Source organism: Anser brachyrhynchus (assembly GCF_964034855.1).
Source record: "Anser brachyrhynchus genome assembly, chromosome: 1".
Classification (NCBI taxonomy): Eukaryota; Metazoa; Chordata; class Aves; order Anseriformes; family Anatidae; genus Anser; species Anser brachyrhynchus.
Window position 1 is genome coordinate 70,240,594 of NC_137694.1, and position 23,213 is coordinate 70,263,806.

The 23,213-nt window shown below is 38.9% G+C and overlaps 1 protein-coding gene across 1 annotated transcript in view; it reads left to right on the top strand.

The window, feature by feature from the left end:
* Positions 1-23,213, top strand: part of LOC308185096 (uncharacterized protein) — a 48,430-nt gene that overhangs the window by 19,866 nt on the left and 5,351 nt on the right. The gene's annotated exons all lie outside the window — the stretch shown is intronic.

Below are 23,213 nucleotides of genomic sequence, written 5' to 3' on the forward strand. Positions count from 1 at the left end.
CTCTGCCTCCCACTACCTCCAACCACTACCACCCTCCCCTCACCTTCCCTCATTGTTGTATCTTTTCAGATACTCTCAGGGGAGGAGCAGTCTTCTCCTTTTCTCTATAGTCTAGCAGCCAGGACAAGAGAAAGAGGCAATTCTGCTTTATATTTCCCTATCACTCCATCTCATAGGTGTACACCAAGGAAGACTATCCTGTACTCAGAAATAATGTTGTCAATAAATAAATAAATAAATAAAACAAAAACCATCTATCACAGGATAGAGAAAAAATGTCCTTTTTTATTCTTTTTTAATAGCATTCTTTATATAAAGCCCACTTTGGTGGGCTTTTCTAACCAATGTATCATATTCCAGTTATTCAGATCTTTGCAAGATAACTGCCTGGTGTTTTATATATACTGGGAAATTCTTCAAGTGAGAAAACTGTACCAGTGTCCATGCCCAATCTTCCAACGTCAGATGCAAACCTGCAATGACATGTCATGGCATGCTGCCTTCCTGCAAGTAAGCCCTGAAGCTGGCCTCATACTCTTTCAAATGTGAAACACAAGAGGTCTGATCTTCAGGAAAGATTTTAAAATATATTGTTATTTGACCTTTTTTTTTTTTCTTTTTTCTTTTTTCTTTTTTTTCCTTCTTGTGTGGTAAAGAGAAAGATATTATTGCACAAGAAGCTGTTGATCTCTCAGCTGGGAAAGAACAGTAATTGTCTTTGATCACCATGGTTTGGGGTCCTTACTCCTGGAGAGTGAATATTGCCAGATGTGCTTGACCTGGACAATATATAGAGAAACTGAGGAGGGGCTCCTGAATGTAAACCACCCAGTACAGCATGAGAGGAAGTAGTTAGCCCAGTCTCTATTTCTGAGCCAACTGTGTGTGATTTCAGGGCTACCTAGAGATTTACTGTAAGTGCTGTCTTCCGTACATCAAAGATGTGAATGCTTACTGGATGATATAGAGAGCAATTGCCTGCAATATGATATACGCATCCACTTCAGACATGCCAGGAAGCCCATCTGTTTACTTAACTTTTTATGAAAGCAGTTGAGAGGAAGAGCTTCTATTTAACCAGGGAATTCTCTTATTTATTTATTTGCTCATATTTATAAAAAATAAGTACAAATGATGTGAAAAATATCACTGGTAATAGAATTATCAAAATAGAAGTTTTTCAAAGAGCAGTGTGTAACAAAATTAATGACAGTGACACCACTAAGAACTCACAGCCATTCATGACTCACCACTGTTCATTTCTAGGGATTTACCTTTACAAATTGCACTTTCTCTTTCTTTTATTCCCTTCCTCCCCTGAGCTCCCCCAACCCCCCCGAGACACAACCTAAGCTTTGCTAGGTTTCCAGGATGCTCAACAACAGGATACTGGAGAAGACTGGTAGCAGGAACACACACCACATATCCAAGCAATGAAGAGCAGTGGAAAGCACAACAAAAAGCTGTATGTCACAGATTGTACCTGATCTCAAGTCATTTTGTGGGGATGGACTCTGGTGGTTGAGAAGATAGAGGGGAGGTCCAGGGACAGTGGTCGCAAAGAACATTTCTGGCACCTCTACTCTCAGTACAAAGCTCTTGCTAGGGCAGCACATCACCAGCTGCAGTGTAGTGCTGCACCAAGTCATCTTTCTCAATATTCTGTGTGTCACAGACTCTGATTTTGGGCAGTTCACTGAATGCTGCAATGTTTTAACATCCCATCTGTCTTTGGACACTGACAGGAAAGCCCTCTGAGAGTAAACCCTAGCAATTTGAGATGTTACTTCTCCCATGGATGACCCATCCCAACATCCCACCCTATGGTAGAGGTAAAAGAATGGGCTACAAGATATTATCTCACGTCATCTTCGTTAGCAATTTATTATACTACAGAAGAAGGAAAGTTTGCACCAGTTTTTTGGACTTTAAAATGAATAGTCTGAGCCATGGACAAAATGTCCTATCCCACCACTCTCTCTACTTGGCAGTAAACTCTGCTAGATAGCTGTGGCATGCAGAAGGCATCAGTGCATGTAAGTCTGTCCCTTGAAAAACCAAGTGGTGGCAGCTGGCTACTGCACTGAATAGAATATGACAGTAATAAAAACTTTAATGAAACAACCTACTTTTCTGCAATCAGAACTGTCTCTAAAAACTGTTTTTTGGAAAAAAAAAAAAAGCTGCTGCCATCTTTCCAGTAAGAAAAAATAAAATAAAATAAAATAAAATAAAAAATAAAAAATATAAAAAATAAAAAATAAAAAATAAAAAAAAAGGACTTCATTTGTTGATATGTAGCAGAATTTTGGCCAGAAAAGAGGTAATTATTTGCACAATTTTACTTGTACAGACACCCAGGTACAGATGCTTTCATGGAAACTTTGGCTACATAACATTATTAATTTTGGCTGAGTCCTGAGACTATTTTGAGAAGCTTTCAGAAATTTACAGGAAGTACCTTTCCTTTTTTATTTATGTAGAGTGTTATTGTTATTATTATGTATTAAACAAATAAACAGAGATACTTTTACTTTGCTTCTACTAGATTTCATGTTAAGAAAGGCGGTGTAGTGGAGGAGAGAGAAATCTTGGCTTAACTATTTCAAAAACAAGGCTCATGGCAACCCAGAAGTTGAATGCTCTTTCTAGAAAACCTGGTTGTAAGAGCAGTGGTCTCCTCTGAGACTGGCTGGCCTAATTCTTGTGTTGTGGCAAAATAAACAAACAAACAGTAAAATAAAGATGAGAGGATCCTCTGAGATTTGGGTCTCTCACTGTCTCTTTCATGAGTAATGAATGGGGTGACCACACAGACTTGGAAAACCCTGCAGTGCTTGAATCCACTGCTGACTTTCAAGTAGGCAGAGTGCAGGATTATATGGGATTCACTGGCAGTATTAGGGAGTTAATTAGAGGGGCTTCAAGGTAAACCAGGAGTTTTTATTACTCATACACAAGGGAAAAGAGTTCAACAGCTGCTCTTTACTCTCACCGGTGATATGTAAGCAGAAACTTGAATTATAAAACAAAGTCCTAAAAATCTCCTGGAAAAGGTGTCTCTCCCGCTTGGGTGTCCAGATCTGCTGTTTTGAGACCCTTTTATAACTATGAATCTAATTGTCAGCAGCAGTGGGGAAAATCCTGTTCAGCAAGCCGACCTGAAGTGACCATATATCCCAAGGTACTTTCCCATTGACTTGGGTGGTCTCAGACCCCTGAAAGGTAGAGTCTTTCTACTGAGAAGTGACACACGAGGTAAATGTAATGGATGTTAGCCAATATAATAATATAAGGTCTCCAAACACAAGTACACTGTGTTACATTGATCATGGCTCTCTGTTCCTTTTTCTCCTTGAGTTCTTTCAGCCTATTCTCAGAGCTATATAATTAAGGCTTTAAGGACTTAATGGAACAAAAAAAATATAGGCTTTCTTCCATGATACACAAAGAGTAATGGAACAAGCTATTTACTAGGTAAAGGACATTAAATGCTGCCCTCTGTCTGAATTAGTGAAGTTTTATGCCTCTTCTGCAGAAGGAGCAAACTTGGGTATTCCCAAAGATAAAGTTTGTCTATTTCTCCTATTGAAGTATGCTGTCTAAAATACAATACAATACAAATTTAGAGATTTAGAAAAGAGAGGAGAGGAGAGGAGAGGAGAGGAGAGGAGAGGGAGAGGAGAGGAGAGGAGAGGAGAGGAGAGGAGAGGAGAGGAGAGGAGAGGAGAGGAGAGGAGAGGAGAGGAGAGGAGAGGAGAGGAGAGGAGAGGAGAGGAGAGGAGAGGAGAGGAGAGGAGAGGAGAGGAGAGGAGAGGAGAGGAGAGGAGAGGAGAGGAGAGGAGAGGAGAGGAGAGGAGAGGAGAGGAGAGGAGAGGAGAGGAGAGGAGAGGAGAGGAGAGGAGAGGAGAGGAGAGGAGAGGAGAGGAGAGGAGAGGAGAGGAGAGGAGAGGAGAGGAGAGGAGAGGAGAGGAGAGGAGAGGAGAGGAGAGGAGAGGAGAGGAGAGGAGAGGAGAGGAGAGGAGAGGAGAGGAGAGGAGAGGAGAGGAGAGGAGAGGAGAGGAGAGGAGAGGAGAGGAGAGGAGAGGAGAGGAGAGGAGAGGAGAGGAGAGGAGAGGAGAGGAGAGGAGAGGAGAGGAGAGGAGAGGAGAGGAGAGGAGAGGAGAGGAGAGGAGAGGAGAGGAGAGGAGAGGAGAGGAGAGGAGAGGAGAGGAGAGGAGAGGAGAGGAGAGGAGAGGAGAGGAGAGGAGAGGAGAGGAGAGGAGAGGAGAGGAGAGGAGAGGAGAGGAGAGGAGTGTAAAGACTACTGCAGAGTCAGAAGGGAAGAAGCAGCCTTAATTCTGTGAAAGAAATGTGATGTTAAGGTGGAACAGTAACATTGTTTTGTGTTTCCTCTTGTTATTTCTTAGGCTGTTCTCCTTACATGCTGACACTGCCACCAGAGGAGAGGCAGTTTTCCCATTTTACTTGATATGTCAGCTGCATTTCTGTTGAGAACAGGTAAAAAGTTCTGTATAGTCAACCAGGAGGAATTAAACCCTATATTCCTACTTAGTATGTCTACAACCCAATGTAGTGGGTTTAGGTGGCAAGGTTTTGGTAGCAGGGGGCCATAGGTGTGGCTCCTGTGAGAAGAACCTAGAAGTTGCCCCACGTTAGACAAGGGCCCTGCTGCTGGCCAGAGCTGTGCCAATAAGAGGTGTTGTTTGCGCCTCTGCGAGAACATATTTAAGAAAGGGAAAAAAAGCCTGCTGTGGAACAGCAACTGGGAGAGAGAGAGGAGTGAGAAACAGCCTTGCAAGTGCCAAGGTCAGTGCAGAAGGAGGGCAGGAGGTGCTCCAGGCACCACAGCAGAAGTTCCCCTGTGGTCTGTTGTGAGGACCATGGTGGAGCAGGCTGTCCCCCTGCAGCCCGTGGGTCCCACAGTGGAGCAGATCTCCATGCTGCAGCCCATGGAGGAGCCCCCAGTGGAGCAGGTGGACCTACACTGATGGAAGCTGCGGCCTGTGGAGGACCCCCGCCAGAACAGATTCTGGGCTGGAGCTGCAGCCTATGGAGAGGAGACCACGAAGGAGCAGGTGACCTGGCAGGAGCTGCTGCCCCGGGGCACCCAGGTTGGAGCAGTTTGCTCCTGAGGGATGGACCCCATGGTACGAACCCGTATTTGGAGCAGTTCTTGAAGAGCTGCTGCCTGTGGGAAGCCCATGCTGGATCAGTTCAGCAAGGACAGCATCCCGTGGGAGGGACCCGACAACACAGGGGACGAGAGTGACTGAGAAAGAGCGGAGGAGAAGTGTTATAAACTGACCACAGCCCCCATTCCCTGTTCCCCTGCACCGCTCAGGGGGAGGAGGTGGAAGAGGGCGGATGGGGGGAAGGAGTTTTTGGTTTCTTTCCTTTGTTCCTCGCTTCTCTACCTTGTTATTAATAGGCAATAAATCTTACCAGCTCCCTACTTTGAGTCTGTTCTGCCTGTCACAATAGTTGTTGAGCGATCTCCCTGTCCTCTCAAACCTTGAGCCCTTTGCATCGTATTCTCTCCCCTTTCACTTTGAGGAGGGGGAGTGAGAAAGTGGCCGTGGTGGAACTTGTCTGCCCACCCGAGTAAAACCACTACACCCTACACGAAAGTCAAGACAGATCCTTTTGGATTGCATTTTGTGTCTATGGCACTCTTTTCCCCTTTGCTGCCTTGGAAAAATTACTTGGATGTTGCCTCTGTTTCCCTATTTAAATTCCTTCTTCTCTGCTTCATTGACTCCCCTGAGAGGGTATCATCAAAACTCTAAAGATCATGCATGGATTTTGGATGACTCCTTGTAATCAGTTAAGCCCTTCACATACTCCTTCTATGAATGTAGAAGACATTATCCTTTTCTTAGCACAGAGAGGATTACAAAGTATTTGAAATAGTTGTGAAGATGAAAAACGTTACAGAAGTGCCTTATCCTGTACAATTAGAATAGGTACTCTGAGAGTAGACAAAAGGGAAGATTTCTGTCTCCAGCGCTGTCGCGGTCTGGTACCTTTCATTAGCAGCAAATACATTTTTCAAACCACTATAAAGAGTAAAAGTTAAAGCTGATAAACATTTTAAAATATACTGTGAAAGAAAGCCAGATTTAGAAGCATACCATGAAAGAAATCCAATTCCCTTTGAAGGAGGGAATAAAGAGGAAAAAGCATAAAGAAAATTTGAGAAAACTAAATCAAGTAATTAATGACTAAAAGAAAATCCAACCCTAGAGCTGAAACAAAAGGAGGTTGCATGCTGAAAACTGTACATGTCAAAAGAGGAATTAAAACAAAACCAAACAATAACTTTGCAGACTTCTCTACAAGCACAGAGCTTGTCCTAACCATAGTGCTCTGTTCCTGGTGAGAATGCTGAGTGTGTTAGAACGATGGAGGGCTCTGAAGATTAATAGTTGTTAAAGTCAGAAGGGACTTGGACTTTCCACAGAAGATAAGTTATGGATCCTCAGCCAATAACAGGCCAAAAAATGTCACTCAATATCAAGCGTAAAGTATAAAGACTGAGGTCTTAGTTTTGTTCTGTTTTCAACTAACTGTAAGTTTCTCAAAGGAAACTGGATAGCTAGATATAGGAAATTTACAATAACCAGGACTGTTATTTATGAAGTGAATCATAATGACTAATCCTGTATCCACTAGGCTGGCCTTAATCTTGTTTTCCTGACTGCGAATGGAAAGGATTTTTTTTTTTTTTTGGTGTGTGTGTGGTCAGAAATATTTGGCGCTCAGAAGAAAATCAAACTTGCAGACCATCATGACATTTTGAGACCAGATTTACTTTGTTGAAGATGACATTATATTGCAAGATAGTTCTTTGAAGGGCTTCTTTTCCCCCAGACAGATTCACCTCACTAACCGATGAGCTTAGCTGAATGCTATTCATGTCTGCTGTGAAAGTGGAACTAAGGAATAGAGGATCTTTGCATTCCTCTTTCATGTAACAATGGGGGATCTCTTATTATTGTAGAACAAATTGATGGATTGATTTACTTGTTCTCAGCTTCCAAGGTCCTGGGAGAGAGTTTACTCAACGTAAGTCTATGCAAAAACAGAAAAATAACCAGCCTCCTCAGCATAATCAAAAACTGTTTTCCTGAGAAAGGTCAGCAGAAGTCCTTTATGAAATGGTGAGAAAAGTCTTAGCAGTATAGATATCATGATGTATCTTTGAGCCACAACTCCTCCCATTCTCACCCTTTCCTTGTCCTGACAGAGGCATGGGCTTTAGGGTGCTGGCAATACTTAGTACTGGATGGAGATGGCCATGGTTAAGCTGTGCAAGGATTTGCAGAGCAGCAGGCTGTATACTAGGTGGTAATGAGCAACAGTTAAATCTTGAGTGCTCTGGAGGATGAGGAGCAGGCATAATTGTGGCAGACTCCCTTCCTTGAATGATGTGCTGGCATTCACTATTAGTAAGAATTCCGAATGCTCTCATCTCTGTCACTAATAAAAGGTACACCATGGATTCACTTTTTTTTTTTTTTTTTCTGCAGTATTTCTATGACTTTCCACTCTCTGAACCAGCCGAATTCAGAAACAGAATGTTTTATGTTTTCTGACATCCATCCATTTTCCAGTTCCAAAAGACTATCTCAGGTATAGATGATTTGCTCTGAAAAGTGGGATGTAAGCTTTGTACTGAATCAAATGAACAAGGCTGGTGTCCATATTACACAATTGTGCAATTGGAAAGGAAATGAGCTTTTACTTCTCAGAGCTTTCTGACTGTTGTAAAATCTTGACTTGTTCCACACATTCTCTACACTGAGAACCCTGAGTAACCTGACACAGTGTCACAAATTATAACAAGAAATGTTGTTTTAATTAAAACACTAGAGTGAATTTATTCAATAATTAGCAGTTATATTTGTCAGGGAGGTGATAGGCTCTACTATGTATATTCAGAAAGGGACCACAGGCTAACACATACCCTATCTCCCTTGAGAACATGAAATAAATTGATTAAGCAGTGCCACAGACCACGCTAAGGTTTATGGCCAAAGTCTCTAATGTATTTTTTGAATGAAAGAGTAATATCCCTATGGTTTTTGCTTCAAAAATTTTTGGCAAGCTCCCTATTAACTTCACTCATATGCCAGCATGGTGGGCAGTACTGGGAGGGTACTTTATTCTAAGGTACAAAAATCTGTGATTAGGCGATGATTTATGGCTTTCCTTAAACTCTGAAGTGAGTTTTTTTCTTTTCTTTTTTTTTTTTTTTAATAGGAGTATTTTTGGCTAGGCTAATTGAAGTAAAAGTTGACTGATTTATGATTTAATTTACAAAACCTTTTGCCACACCTTTGATGATGAAACCTACTTCTTTTTTTTTTTTTTCTTCTGATTCCTTTTTTTTTTTTTTTCCACCAAGACATATTTTCCATTACTGTTATGCCAGTATGGCATTACAAAGACAGTTGCCATCTCAAACATCACTGAAAGGCTCCATTTCTTCTTGGAAGCTATTTAAATTATATATTTAAGTTGTTCTTTCTTCACCTTCTTAACCCCCCAAACTGTCCAAAAGTTATTCCTAAAGTATTTTAAAAGCTTCCAAGAAAGAAGTCTTACATTCTCTCTTACACAGAGAAAGCCAGTGAGATTAGGGCTTGTTTTATTCTTTTCTCTTTCTTTTTCTTTATGGCATACATGAACTTCTCATACCCTAGTATAAACACTTGAGATGGTTAAATCTTATTACCAAACTTTTTAATAAACTACTTCAAGCTTCTGTAAATGCATAACAAAACTCTCCTCCAAATCCAGCATGGTAGAGATGACACCATTGTCATTTAGTGATTCAACAATGATATTTCTGAAGTGAGAGGAGCGTACAGGCCTGACATTAGGTGGAAATCTGCCAACTACTTTGGTCTGCAAATGAATCTCTTGATTGCCAGTCTTGATACAGTAAATGCTCTACTAGAGAATGACAGTGCACTTATCTCTTGTCATCCCATTTCCTGGAAGCTGAAGTGGGGGAGTGTTGTAGTTTAACCCGGCCGGCAGCTAAACACCATACAGCCGTTCGCTCACCCTCCCCCCTCCCTCTCTGGGATGGGGGAGAGAAACGGGAAAGTGAAGCCTGTGAGTTGAGATAAAGACAGTTTATTAAGACAGGATAATAATAATAATAATAATAATAATAACAACAACAACAACAACAACAACAACAACAAAACAACAACAATATAGTATTACTAATAATAATAGTATTACTACTAATAATAGTATTACTAATAATAATGTGTACGAAACAAGTGATGCACAATGCAATTGCTCACCACCCGCTGACTGATGCCCAGCATATCCCCGAGCAGCCGGCCCCCATCCCGGCTAGCCACCCCTATATATTGTTTAGCATGACGTCAGATGGTATGGAATACCCCTTTGGCCAGTTTGGGTCAGCTGTCCTGGGTCTGTCCCCTCCCAGCTCCTGCTGCACCCCTAGCCTGCTCGCTGGCAGGACAGAGCGAGAAACTGAAAAGTCCTTGGCTTGGTGTAAGCACTGCTCTGCAACAATTAAAACATCAGCATGTTATCAGCGCTCTTCTCATCCTAATCCAAAACATAGCACCCTACCAGCTGCTAGGAGGAAAATTAACTCTGTCCTAACTGAAACCAGGACAGGGAAGATGATGTAGAATAGAGGGTGCAATGATTAAAATCTCCTGCTCATCTACTTGAGTTGTGTCAAGTCTGTGTCTTTTGAAAAACTACCCAGTTTTGACTATGCTACAGGCATTTCAGACACCGTTGCTCCTGCAATTCAGTTTTACAAAACTGAATTTACAAAATACAGTTTTACGAAGTTTTCACAATTCAGATCTTACTGCTCATAGACATTCCTGCTATAGCCTTTAACATTAAGCCTTTAACCAACCAGCCACAAGGACTTTAAGTTTCAGGGACTCTGATCTAAATTTGATGGTTATATTACGCATAAGTTATGATTTGCAGTGCCAGTCAGATAGCATTTGAAGGCTGAATGAAGCAGTTTCAAATACTGAATAATATATAGTATCAGTAAAATTAGTGAGCAATAGAAGAATGGAGCAATTTTGCTCAAGTCAAATTCTCTAAGATATCTGCAGAATAACTGATAATATATCAAACAGCACATTTGTCTATTACTGTAAACAAAAGATACCAACAGTAGAGAGACCCTCAGATGATAACCTGATTCTGGGAATAATTACTCTTAACATACTTAATGTTTTCAGTAGTTTTTGGCTAATTCCCAAGAAAACAGTATTGACTTGAGAAAAGGAAACACAAACAGTATGATTTAAAAACTAAGCTATAAACATGTTGCTTGACTCCTCTAAGAAAAGCTCCAAGGCTGTAAAAAAAGGGGCTTGGGGGAGTGTTCAAGCTAGAGACTGATGGCAGAATGCCTTGCAGAAATTGTTAGAACTCACAAGACAACAACAACAACAAAAAGCACCAAAACCAAACAAAAATGCCACAAATAAACAAACAAACAACAACAACAAACAGTAAATAGAGCTGTGACAAAGATCATAGTCCAAGACAACTGGTATTTTGGAAAAGACAAATGGACTGTATGAGATTTGACTCTAAAAGATTCACATTGATCAGACAAATTTTTCGTAGCAGGAATGAACCAGGAGCCTGATAATGGAATTAATTTCTTAATGGTCCAGACAGAAAGACATTCTATCTTTGCAGTGAAGATACAAGGTAATGGATGTTAAATAGGTGAAATTACAGGCTAAACCACACTGATTAATAGTATCCACTAAAAGTAAATAGCTTAGAGGATAAAAAAGCAAACACTATTTCTAATACAGTTTGGGAGAAAAAAATGAGTTATGGAAAAAGAAGTGACAAGGCTTTTCATATAAGGGGGGTGAACTTATGGAAACAGGACAGGGTAGATTTTCATCTTCTGGGAATAGAAAAGCTCTTTGAAGAGTATAGACAAGAAGACAGGTGTCCCACATACCCTTTGTGACTATAAGGGAGATATAATAAAGGTACTGTTTTAGATAAGATCATTTTTCTGCAAGTCAGAGAACTAGTGGAAGAATTTACAGAATTGAAACCTAACCTGATAGAAAAAGACAGAAGCTTTTATTTGCATACAGATATAAAAATAATCCAAGAATACAGATTTCTATATGGAGATATGTCTTTGGAGACAAGTCTGATGTCTAATATTTTTCTGTTTTCTGTGCATTTTTATGCTGACTACTGATATATGGAAAACAGAGCATCCACATAGGTGTGCATTAAGTTCCACTTTGGACAGCTCTACTGAGCTATTGTGGTAGTAAAATACAAAAGTAGAACTGCTTGTGAATGTTTCCAGATTTGAACAGCACAAATAGAATTAGTAGATTTATTAATTGTTTCTGTTGGACTAAGATGATACAGATGTTTTCAGGTGGACCTGCAGGCATACAGAACAATGCAAGGTACTGCAGCAAAACTACTAGACAATGCTGAATGGCTACTTACTTGACTGGATATAAATATCTGGAAAGTCATAATGATATTTTTTATTGTTCACTTCTGTTTTTGTCACATTTGGCTCAAAAATAAATATGGGAGTACATTGCAGCTTTACAAGGCATTTGGTGTTAAAGTCATGAAATCAGATAAGTGAGGCTTCTAGCACACAAGAACAATTACAGGTCAGATATTGAGTGAGACTCTGAGCCTGTGCTTATTCTGCATGTTATGGTGGTTTTCTCAGCTGTAGTTGTCATTATCTTATTTAGACAAGTAAGCTCAAAAACAACTGAACTGAACAACCTATCTGGTCTGAAAAATTTATATACCTAGCGAGATTCTGAAATCTGATTGTCTGGAAAGAGTAATCTCAATTGCTACACAATTATTTAGGAAAAAATGTCAAAAAATCTTTAACACTTATATCCCTTAATTAATATATTTAGAAAGTGCATCGAGGATAAAGATTAGAAATGCCTTAATGTGTGCCTTCAAATAAATATCTTTAACTCAATATGATAATAATGAAACTATTTTCCTCAAATCAGGCATTATTTCAAAAATTGGACTTTAGGAAGCAACAGGACTTTGAAATACTTTTTTCAAAAAATTTTAAACTTCTTCACAGAGATAGTATGGTCCCTTCCCTATGTTTTGTTGTTTCTGTTGTTGTTGTTGTTTTGTTTGTTTGTTTGTTTTGTTTTCTGTTGTTGTTGTTGTTTTGTTTGTTTGTTTGTTTTGTTTTCTGTTGTTGTTGTTTTACATTAGAATTTAAGAACAAGATCATGGAAACAGATTTATTTCTGGCATGAGTATGAGTTTAGAAAATTTCAGTATCAGAGGAAATTTATGAGCATCTGAAAAATAATATTAGAATGCAGTTTGGTGAACTTAACTAATTAAGTTATACTTATAATACCTGTTATACTTAAGGTGATAAGATTTACTTTATTCTATTTAGAGATTATTCTTTGTCATTACAGAAGTAGGATGTAAGAGAAAAAGGGAAGTACAGAACAGCAATGTTGCAGGTTTGAATCAAAAACCGTGTAGTTCAGGATACTTCAGAAACAAATAAATATAATGCTGCTGGGTAGAAAACTTTAAGCTTGCTACCTGAGAAATCAGTGGCAAAATTCTCATTAACTGTCATGTTACTATGACTTCACTCTTTCTAGTCTACAGTTCTGCTCAGGTCTCAGATTCTCAGCATGGCTTTTTCCCTAGTTTGGTCTAGTTATTTTGAAAGTCTGTTGCACGTGATGTGCAAGCCAATTTCTTACCCATACAGCAGTCATAGTTTTCTAATGTTTTAACACATTTAGTTGTTGTAGAGATGAATGCAGACAGAGGTAGATATTTGGTAAAACAAATTAAGATTGCAAGAAACAAGGATACATCTTTGTCATCATTATTTATTTATCTTACAAAAGGTCTACTTGCTATAAAACCTAACTAAAACTTATATTTTTATTAACTGTTTTCCAAATTTTATGGAGGGAACAGGCAAGAGGACATAGAGGGAGAAAAAAAAATCCAATCATAGAATTTTTTTCTGGGAGAGCTGGTGATCAGTCAATATTTTCACAAAGTTTTATCTTCAGTGACTGGAACAAGTCATATACTTTCAACACAAGAAATTCAGTTTGGGCTTTTAGCAAAAACTTTATGTCAAGGAAAATGTTTATCAGAAAAACTCTTTTTTTTTTTAATATTGAGTTTTTGAAGTAATACTTCAATAAGTGAAAGCTTCTGGGATAATAACTGAAAAAGTCTTAAATTCTTCAGAGAAAACAAAAAGAATACCTCTTTTATCTGCACTTTTCACAAGAAACAAGTCATCTCTAGTAAGAAGCTTTCTGGGTATTCATGCATCTACAGTGATGTACATCCCCAACACGTAAATTTGGGCAGGCACAGGCAGATATAGCTTTGGGCAATACACACATTCATATCAGAGGACCACAAGAATGCACAGAGCATTGGTAGTGCTGCAGAGCAAGAATTAATGTTCCTACAGTCTCTGACAATAAATTCACATCAGCGCTATTTTGCACACTGCAGTGTTTGGTGACACTTTTTCTGATAAAACACAATACAGCGTTCACCTTAGAAACTTTCTCCAGTGTACCTATTAAGCCTGTGATTACAGCAGGTAGGCATTTCTTTCTAAAGTAGATTTCCACTGGTCCTTGGAGTGTATTGACTCTGATTTCTTCTTTCTTTTTTGGGAATGTCCTACTTGCATTGTTGAGAAAAATGTGTACAAATGTTGTGAAACAGTTGTGCAATGAAAGGAAAATCAGACAGACAGTCAGCAATGGCAAAGGCATCTCTATGCATTTGCAAGTAAGTGAAACCTGTCTGAAGGCTTCTTTGCAGACAGCTCTTCCATAAAGGTTTTTTTTTAGTCTTTCTGGTGAGGATTAATTCAATGGTAACTTTTATTTTGGTTGCTTCCATGTTTTGTATGTGTTTGATATATGAATTTGCTTGAAGTCTAGAATCTGCTTTGGACATTTTAGCTGAATACTATTTATTAAACAGATTTCCTGCTGAGAAAGCTCAAAGACCTTCTCCCCATTGGTTTGTTAATACTATTAGCAGTTCCAAGGACTGTAGTCAGAAAGGCAGGCCCAAACAAAGCAATTTAGCAATCCTGTAATTTTAACATGCTATAATTCATTCAAGGACTATTTGTCAGTGGGCATGGATGGTCTGCGTTGAACCTGGTTTTGTATTTAAACAGGGATAGATAACTTCCCATCTCTAAGCACATGGGATTCAGAAAAGAGAAAGGATGATCTCAGAAATAGACAAGAGATCGAGCAAGGAATGGATAAAGATTTCCAAATCAAAAAAGAAAGAGGGCCAGGTGAGAACTGCTACCTGGTACCACAAGAACATCTCCAGAAGCAATTGTCCATGTAATTCTTACTCTTAATTAGCAAAGCATTAGTTCAAATTCAACACTGTTAACTTCCATTGTTGGCTTCACCATACTAAGAATTATTTCCACAGCTGAAGAAGTGAGAAACTTTATGTTAAAGAACTGAACACAATGACATTATTGTATGGAGATGAACTAAGATAGAATAAAAGTGCTTTATGATGATCTTAACATATCAGAGAACACTCTTGCTAAAATATCTCTCCATCCTAACCCACTATTAGAGCTGCTCTCTTTTGATTCAAGCCTTAGTGAACTTTCTCTACTCTTAGGCATTTGTATGACTCCCATTTGTGCAGTGTCTTAAGGCTTTGCCACATTTTTCTGCATCATCTTCCCCACATTCTTTCTGAAGACAAAATTTATGATACATATTTTCTAGCTGGAAGAAAGGAGAAACCCCCCAGAAGAGATCTGGACCAAATTTTGGATAGGATCTTTCAGAAATTCCCAGCTTTGAAAGATAAATAGATGAGCACTTTAGAAAATGTTTCTAGGGTTTTATGTGACTGGATATTATTAAAAACTTGGCTTGAAATGAAATGACTACAATTGGACAGAAAAGCTTTAGCAGGACAAGGCAAAGAACACAGAGTCTTTCATGCCTGTAACCAACTGGGCAATTCTTCTCTCCTGACACTATATCCAACAGAAAAGCAGAGAATTTTAAAACTTTTGCATATATCTATCTACCTATATCTGCCTATGTCTGCAAGCTGGATTTATAAAATCTTGTTCAGAAATTAATGACACAAATACATCACTGCTCTACTTTATGGATCTGACAGATGCTGCACAAAGAATTATTCAGGCCCAATGAACTTCAAAAAAAAAAAAAAAAAGTTTTCTTATGGTTTTGAAGCTTTTTTTTCTTTCTTTCTTTTTTTTTTTTTTTTTTCACCAGATTTTAATACAGTTTGGAGATGTGTCAGCTTCTTGCATTTGTGTCATTTAAAGACAAAAATTTCTAGGATTAGCAAGACACTCCCAGCTAGGTCAGAGGGTGTTATTATGTGTCAAAGTCTGAAACAGCAAGGAGCAATAATTGCTGAGCTTTGACTGCATCCTGTCTATGCTCTGGGCGGTTAAGGGTGTGTATACACTTATTTGTTTTATGCATGTCTGTCATAACTTGCTTCAGGGATTCAACCAACCATTTGTCTACAACCCGGCTTAGTAATAATTAAGACAGAAGAAGGAGGAGGCTGGGGGCAGGGGGGAGGGGTGGGGGGGGTGGAGGAGGGCAGTGAAGAGGGGGAAAGGTAAGATTCTACAGAAGCTTGAAAAATATAAAACACTAGAAGGGAAAGAAATTATTTAGAGAGCTTACACTATGGAGCAATGGGATTCAATTCAGATGGGAAAAATTAATGAAAAATTAGGAAAGTATTCCTGTCACTAAAATGACATTTATAAACTGCTCTGGACAAAAGTGTTGGGAAATGTACAGTATGAAGCCAGTTTAAATAGATAGCCTGATTCCTTATGCAGCCTTTATTATAATTACAGAGAGCTATGTTGAAACTGAAGGCCTCTTTCTTTCTCACAGTCAAACTACTGTCCTGCAGTTGTGTAATTGCATCCAAGTTTGCTTCATCATCCAGTCTTTACCCATCGCATATTTGCCTGTCAATCCATGTTATGGAAAAACACTGGTTAACATTCATCTCTTACCTTGCACAAAAAAGGCTCTGTGGTCTAGTTGTTTTCAAACATGCATGAGACATGGAGTAAGTACCCTGCATTTTTGCCCTTCTACTTGCACAAGGCTCTTGTAATCCCTCTATCTCTGTCACAGCTTCTTTTCAGCTCGGCACCTGTGCTCTTAGGCTGCTCTTGTCCCTTTTTTAGCTATTCCAGCAGAACCCAGTCAGGGTCTCAGGGGACAAGCAGAAAACATGTGCTTTCTAATTTATGAACATATCCTGAAGGATATCTTTATGGTCTGGAGTTTCTACCCCTTTGTTCATTACTGTATGCAATATCAAAATGAACTGAAAGTATCTGGGAAAGTTGAAAAATCTCTGAAAGAACAAAAGACTCAGCCTGTCTAGCCCAATACCTTGTCTCCTCCAGTAGTCAAACTGGATATCTAAGAAGGGGTATAGTCCAATGCCAAAGGAAGAGTGGAGCAAAAGTACAGTGACAAGTTCCCAGAACACTCTCCTAGTTTCCATGATTTGTGGCACAGAGTTTTATTGGGTCAAAGGCAGTGGGGAATGAAGGATCTCAAAGCATGTCTTGGAGAGACAGCCAATACAAGTGACAGTGTTCCATCACAATTCCTCAGGCACTCTAATGGAAGGGAGGAAGAGAAAAAACATGTCTTTCCTTATAACAAACAAAATAATACAAAATTTGGGAGGTAAATGAAGGGAAAAGACGTGTGAAATGGTTCAGACTGTTTGCATTCTTTATTTTCACCACTAGATTAAAAAAAAAAAAAAAGCATATCCATGCATGCAATAAATTGATTCTTTCAGTAACTTTTTTGGATTTTGTTAGATTTTTTTTCTGTACCTTTACACATAATAGCAAGTGTCCTCATATATTTTAATCATACAAGAATTATGCTTCATTCTTCCTGCCTAAACAGTTCTTTATATGCATCATGTTTTCCCCTCAATTTTGCAATGTTACAGAACAGTAAGAAATTTTTACCAAATCTTTTGCAACCTATACAATGTGCCTTGTCCAAATGCAAAAGTAAGGTCACCCTGTGGAATTAAAAAGTGGAATATTGCATAGATTCAAGTCTTCTCTAACTACAAATACTTGCCTTCTTATAAAAAAAAAAAAAAACAAAACACAACAGTATACAAAATTTCAAATCTAGGTGTTTTCAGATCTAGTCTTCTTGAATGATCCAGGGCAAAACTTTAGCTCTGACTCACCATTTATGTGACAAAAGCCTTTTGTTTCCCAAGTTGCATTTGTTACATGTCTATATTCTAACAGAAAAAAAATCAATGTCTGGAGCAAAGCTCTAGAAAATTCATGGAAATAACCACACGTACTTGATAAATGTTGCTAGTATACTTCTAACATAGATCTATGTGAACCATCTGTCTGTTATGTTAGTTGACTGTGTCCTAAGCTCAGAAGTTCAGCTAGCTGTGGCTACAAAAATCAGAAGAGAAACTAGCAAATGTTTTAACTACTGTGTAAGAGTTTCAGTAAAATGTGAAGTCTCCTTGCCTATTCTGTAGCCTTGGATAGGAAGGTTATTGCTAGTTGTCAGATATTTGTAACCACTTAAATTAAAATTGCATGGAGACTTTATTTTTTACAAATGCTTTTTAAATTTTTTTTTTTTTATTACAATTGGTTTTGTAAGCATTTGACAGCTTGTGAAGTGACAGGTGAGTATCAGCGAGGAAGAGAACTAGATATTCTCCTGCAGATGCTTGATCAGGAGGTAATTCCCTTTAAAAGCAGACTGTGGCAACCTGAAGCTGAGAATACTTGAGATGAAACCAAGACTGAGATAGATGGTGCTCTGTGCTGATTGAGGGTGAATAGTTTTCAGGTACTGGCTGAGGCGGCTGTCAAGCCTGGTGCAAATGTTTTGGCAGGGTGGGCAGCAGAAAAGGTAGCACTTAAATCTAGGATGCTGAGTCAGGTTTCACACAGAATTTAACTCAACCCCCTACTTTACTCGAAACACCTTAATATATCAATTGTTGAAATAAGAAAAAAGAACAAACAAACTTTTTATCACTTGTTTCTGTCTACATTAGCTTCTCTGGGAGGGCATATTCAACCTCCAGCCATACTGAATCATTTCCTAGGAACTTTCCACTGAGCATAAATATATCCAGATGGTAGGTTTAAAGAGGGCAAGGGGAATGTCTTTCTATTCCTACTGTGCCAAGAACACTTTGACTCCTACTGTTCAATAAGTAAAATAATACCCAGCAGGATCTTAGCTTTCCCAAGAAGCAGTTGTAGGAACCTGAATATACACAAACCATTCTGCTGTTCTATATGTCATAGCTTACCTTGTTAAAACACCTTAGGATTAGATTGGCTGAATGGCCAAACTCTCTGTGAGCAGCTGGTTGGTTGGCAGCCCCCACAGCTCTTAGGCAAGTAAAGCGTAGTACCAGTCAATCATCACCATAAATATCTTTTCACTGTCTTGCAATGCATGAACATATATGTCATGACACAATGGCTGTATCAGTCCCACTAAGCAGTACCCACTGAAAAGGAGTTGTTTACTTTAAATCTTTCTCAGAAATAAAAGTTAAGAAATTAGGAAATATCACAATGAATCAGTGAGATTTTCTCATCTGTTTTCTTGACCAGAAGTTATTTATGACTTAAATCTGTGTTTACTATCTATTCAGCCCTTTCGTTTTAGGAGTTGGGCATATCACTGCTATGCAGTGTTGTTTTGTGTCATAAAAAGGTTTGGCCAGATATGGAAAAGAAAGAGGCAACGTTATTGAAGTCTTCCATGTAATAGGAAAATTATTGTTGGTTATTGTTTCTTGTCTAGTATATATACCAGCTAACCTACTGAAGTGCAGGTAATTTATTGGTGCCTCCCCCATACCCCATGTGAATGAATAAACTCTTTTGCTATTAAAAAGCAAAGAAAAGTCCCCCAAATCTCCTGCATTACCAAAAGCTCTCATTCAGTGGTATTGGAAATACCACAGATCCTTCTGTATTTAAACATCCTAGAGCTCTTTAAATCAAAACTCAGATATTCAATAGTGGGTATTTCATTATAATCACTAAATGATCCTATCTGCACTGCATCATTTATTACACTACACTGATTAAACTCTCAGAGTCCTGCCCAAACATGCTTTGAACTTAATTAGCAGAAAATGGGAGGAATTCTCTTGAGGGGTAATCGTTTGTCTTTTTCAAAGTCACATTCAGGAATTAGAAAGAGATATATTGTGAACTTTATGCTTAGAATAGGAAATCACCATGTAATACCTGTTGGAAACATATTTCTGAGGCATGGCCATGTTGCAGGAATGGGGAGACAGAAGATAAACAAGCAAATACTCTAATATGGATTACCTTCTACCAGCTGTGGTGTCATGTAACATTGATGGCTCTCTGGAGCCTCAGTACACTTAATCAATTTGCAAAGAGCTTTGTAGAGCTAGTCATTGATTTTTCTTTTTTTAATTTCTTTGGTAAGGAAAGAAGGAAGGAGAATAGGAGCAGGAAATAGCCAGAAAAAATGCAGTTTAACATAGAATCATAGAATTATAGAGTATCCTGAGTTGGAAGGGACCTACAAGAATCATCGAGTACAACTCCTGTTTATGCAGAATAAAATTCTTTAGCAAAATGCCTTATTTATTACAAATTCTATCTTTAAGCTAATGCCACTTTTTACAGTTCGAGGGCCATGATATACTGATACAGCACAATGAAGTCTTTTAAGACTGTTTCCACAGTTAACCATGTAATGAAGGCCAAGTACCATGCATCCCTCTGGTAAACTCTTTGCTTCTGTGCATGTTAAAATGCCCGATATGCCACTGGCACAGATGAAGCAGGTTTGATAGCATCCGCAGGAAGGAGGCCACTTATTTTTTCATGCGTAATTTATCACCACAGGTATTTTTGCCTACCTATGTGTCCTCTGCTTAAACTCATGGTAGCACGTACATTTGCAGCTGGACGTGCTGTTGCTGTAGCAATCATGCTCCACCCCTAGCTCACTGGCAGATTCAGAAACAGTATGTCAGTATGAGGTGCCTCTCTGCAGAGCTACTGTCTATCAGAAAAAGACAGTCTTGAGACACCCTGTGGGGCACTTTTTTAGAGGAACATGGGTAATTACTTAGGATATTTAAGTATAACATTAAATATTTACTTCTCCTGAGAAAACATTTAAAGTGGCAGTACTTTACACGATTCCTGCAAATGCAAACTCACAAGTTTGGCTGGGACATTTTTCTCCATTTTTCTTTCATAAAAGCCAAGTTTCACCTCTCATTTCACATACACACACATATTAAGTTTATTGCTTTTCACTAGCTACCTTACCAAATTTATTATTATTATTATTATTAATTATTATTATTATTATTATTGTTGTTGTTGTTGTTATTATTGTTATCATCATCATCATCATCATCATAGCAGAACAGTTCTGAAGCCCTCTTTTCATCCCAGGCTTGAACTTGTTTGTCAAACCTCTGTGAGCTTTGGAGACTTTTGCTCCTGATCTACATGACATGTTTTTCTTTCTCTACGTTTTAGATGTAGATGTGTACACTTATAGCTATTTCTGTTCAACTGATTTTGTTTCACACCACCAATTTTACCTTGCCTTATCGTGAAGGATCATGGGATGAAGTCATAAAGACCACTTAAAACAAGATGTGATGCATCTGAAGAAAAATTTGTAGCCCTGAGTACATTTGCACACACCCCTTTGCTCCAGACATAACTCACTGTTCTTTACAAGTCTAACCAGTACTCAATGCGCTCTCTTCCCACACATTCCAAGAACTTCCAGTCTGATGTGTTATCTATTACAACTTCAGTTGCAAATGACAAAAACAAAACAAAACAAACAAACAAACAAACAAACAAACAAAAAACAACAGCTGATGAGGAAGAATGTCATAACATATCTATTATGCACCTTCCTCCACCTAGGAAGATTTTCCTCCATCTATTTTTTTGGTGACTTGGCTTGTGTGGGAAGATTTAGGGAGCGTTGAGACATGGAAAGTTAAATCTCCAATTATCCAGAGGTCATGAGAGTCAGCCAAATTGTGTGCTTCCCTTTCCACCTCTACACCCACTATGCTGTCCTGCTGCTGACCCTGAAATGGAAAGACCACCCTCCTTTGAAATGAAATCAAATCCTCAGAACTTGCTCATCCTTGGACCTCTCCCAAGTGCTCATGCTGCCAAACATGGCTAATTCAGCAGTAGTTTCATAACCTGGTGGGCTTCTACTCTCTTGTGACCTGAGCTGAGGTCATTGCATTCATTTCCATTTACGAAGTTGTCTTACATTTAAATCCATGTTGTCCCAGAGGCAAATGTGCGTCTGAGTTTTTCCCACTGCGTATGTGTTGCCCTCCTCACACAGATGAGGTTTTTCTGGCAGCTTTCTGTCATGTTTTTATGCTTTGAATAATTATTTTTTTTAAACTTCTCCAGTCCAAAGTTCACTTTTTTCCCTTCTCTCATGCTCTTCCCCCCCCTCCCCCTCCCGCTTTTCGACTCCATCGCCATCCTCTACCCCTCCAATTTATCTCTGTGTTATTCTTGGCCTGTCTAAGTGCCGCTTAGGAGCTACGTTAATGTAGGTGCTTGTCTGCTTGCCTGTCAAATTCTATCAAGAGTACAAAGAATGGCAAGTTAATAAACTCAAAATTATGTCTGGCACAAAGCAAACTCTTATCCCATGCTGTTTATCTGGCAGCAGGTGAAAAAAAAAAAAAAAAAACAATAAAAGGGAAGAAGTCTTTCACATGCACACACACATGTACACACACACTTTTAAAGGAAACCGATTGGTTGAGCGGTACTGTCAGGTGGCCAGAACAGAATTAGCTGGTGGTCTCAAGCCAGACCTTATGGGGCAGGTGTCCGCATTACAGAAACCACAAGCACCATTTGCAGGCTTCTTGGCAGCCACAGCACAAAGGCTGATGTGTAGTCTCACCAATTCAGGAGAGTCACTTGGTGAGAATTAGGGGACAGGAATGGGGAGAAGGGGGCAAGTTTCTCTTGCTGCTGGTCAGGTGATATTTATACTATTCATAAGAGACGCATCCTCCACTGATGACAGTCTGGCATCTGCCAGGAGAATAGGCCATGCTGAGTTGGCAGAAGAGTATGTCAACGATACATGAAATTCGGAATAAGAGCTATTGTACTAGAAAGAAAAGCCTCCAACAAAGCTATAGAAATAGGGCGCCCAGCATCTTAGGAATTTTGGTGAGCTTCCTTCCAAAAGTTAAGCTTCTTCAATACATGTTAGATTGTTCAAAAGAACAGCGTCTATTAGTATTAACTGTAGAAATTTTGTTCTCGGATAGCTTTGTTTGAAAGATAGAATTTGTTAGGAATAACATGCCTTTGGAAATGTCTAGAAATATAACTTTCTTTTTATTTTTTTTTTTAGACAAAACAAACAGAAAAAAACACAGCACAATCATCTGAATGAGAGGACTTTTTATTTGCTTTACTGTGCTTCACATATGTAATTTCTTTTTCTCTTCACCGTGAGAAAGCCTAATGTCAAACCTCCCAAGCTTCAGGGCATGGTATTTCTCAGGTTTAAGGAAGAACCTCTTTCCCTTGGCAGGTGTGGTATCAGTCTTTCTTCACTCACGCCCTCTTTCCTCACTTTTGCTCCTGGAAGTGAATGGAAAGCTATGTCTTTCCTTACAGCTTTCAAGAAAGTGCCCAACATGACCTTAGATGAGTTTAACCTTTCCATTCAAAGAAAAATGTATGACTTCAGATGACCAAAGAAGTAGTATATTTTTATTGCTTCATTTTGTTCCCCTTCCTGTGTCTTGCCTTTTACCTGCAGTTATCCCAGGCAATTGACTTATTTGACATGGCCTGTCAAATAAGTGAAAACACCTTAGTGATATCACCATTGATGCATACAGCTTTTAAGGACTAAAGTGCTGAACAGGATCAACAATCCAAGTTTCTGGTGGACTTAACCAAATGCAAGATCAGCACTTAACAGCTGGGTAGTTACTGAAAAATTAAAACCTTAGTGTTTGAGAAG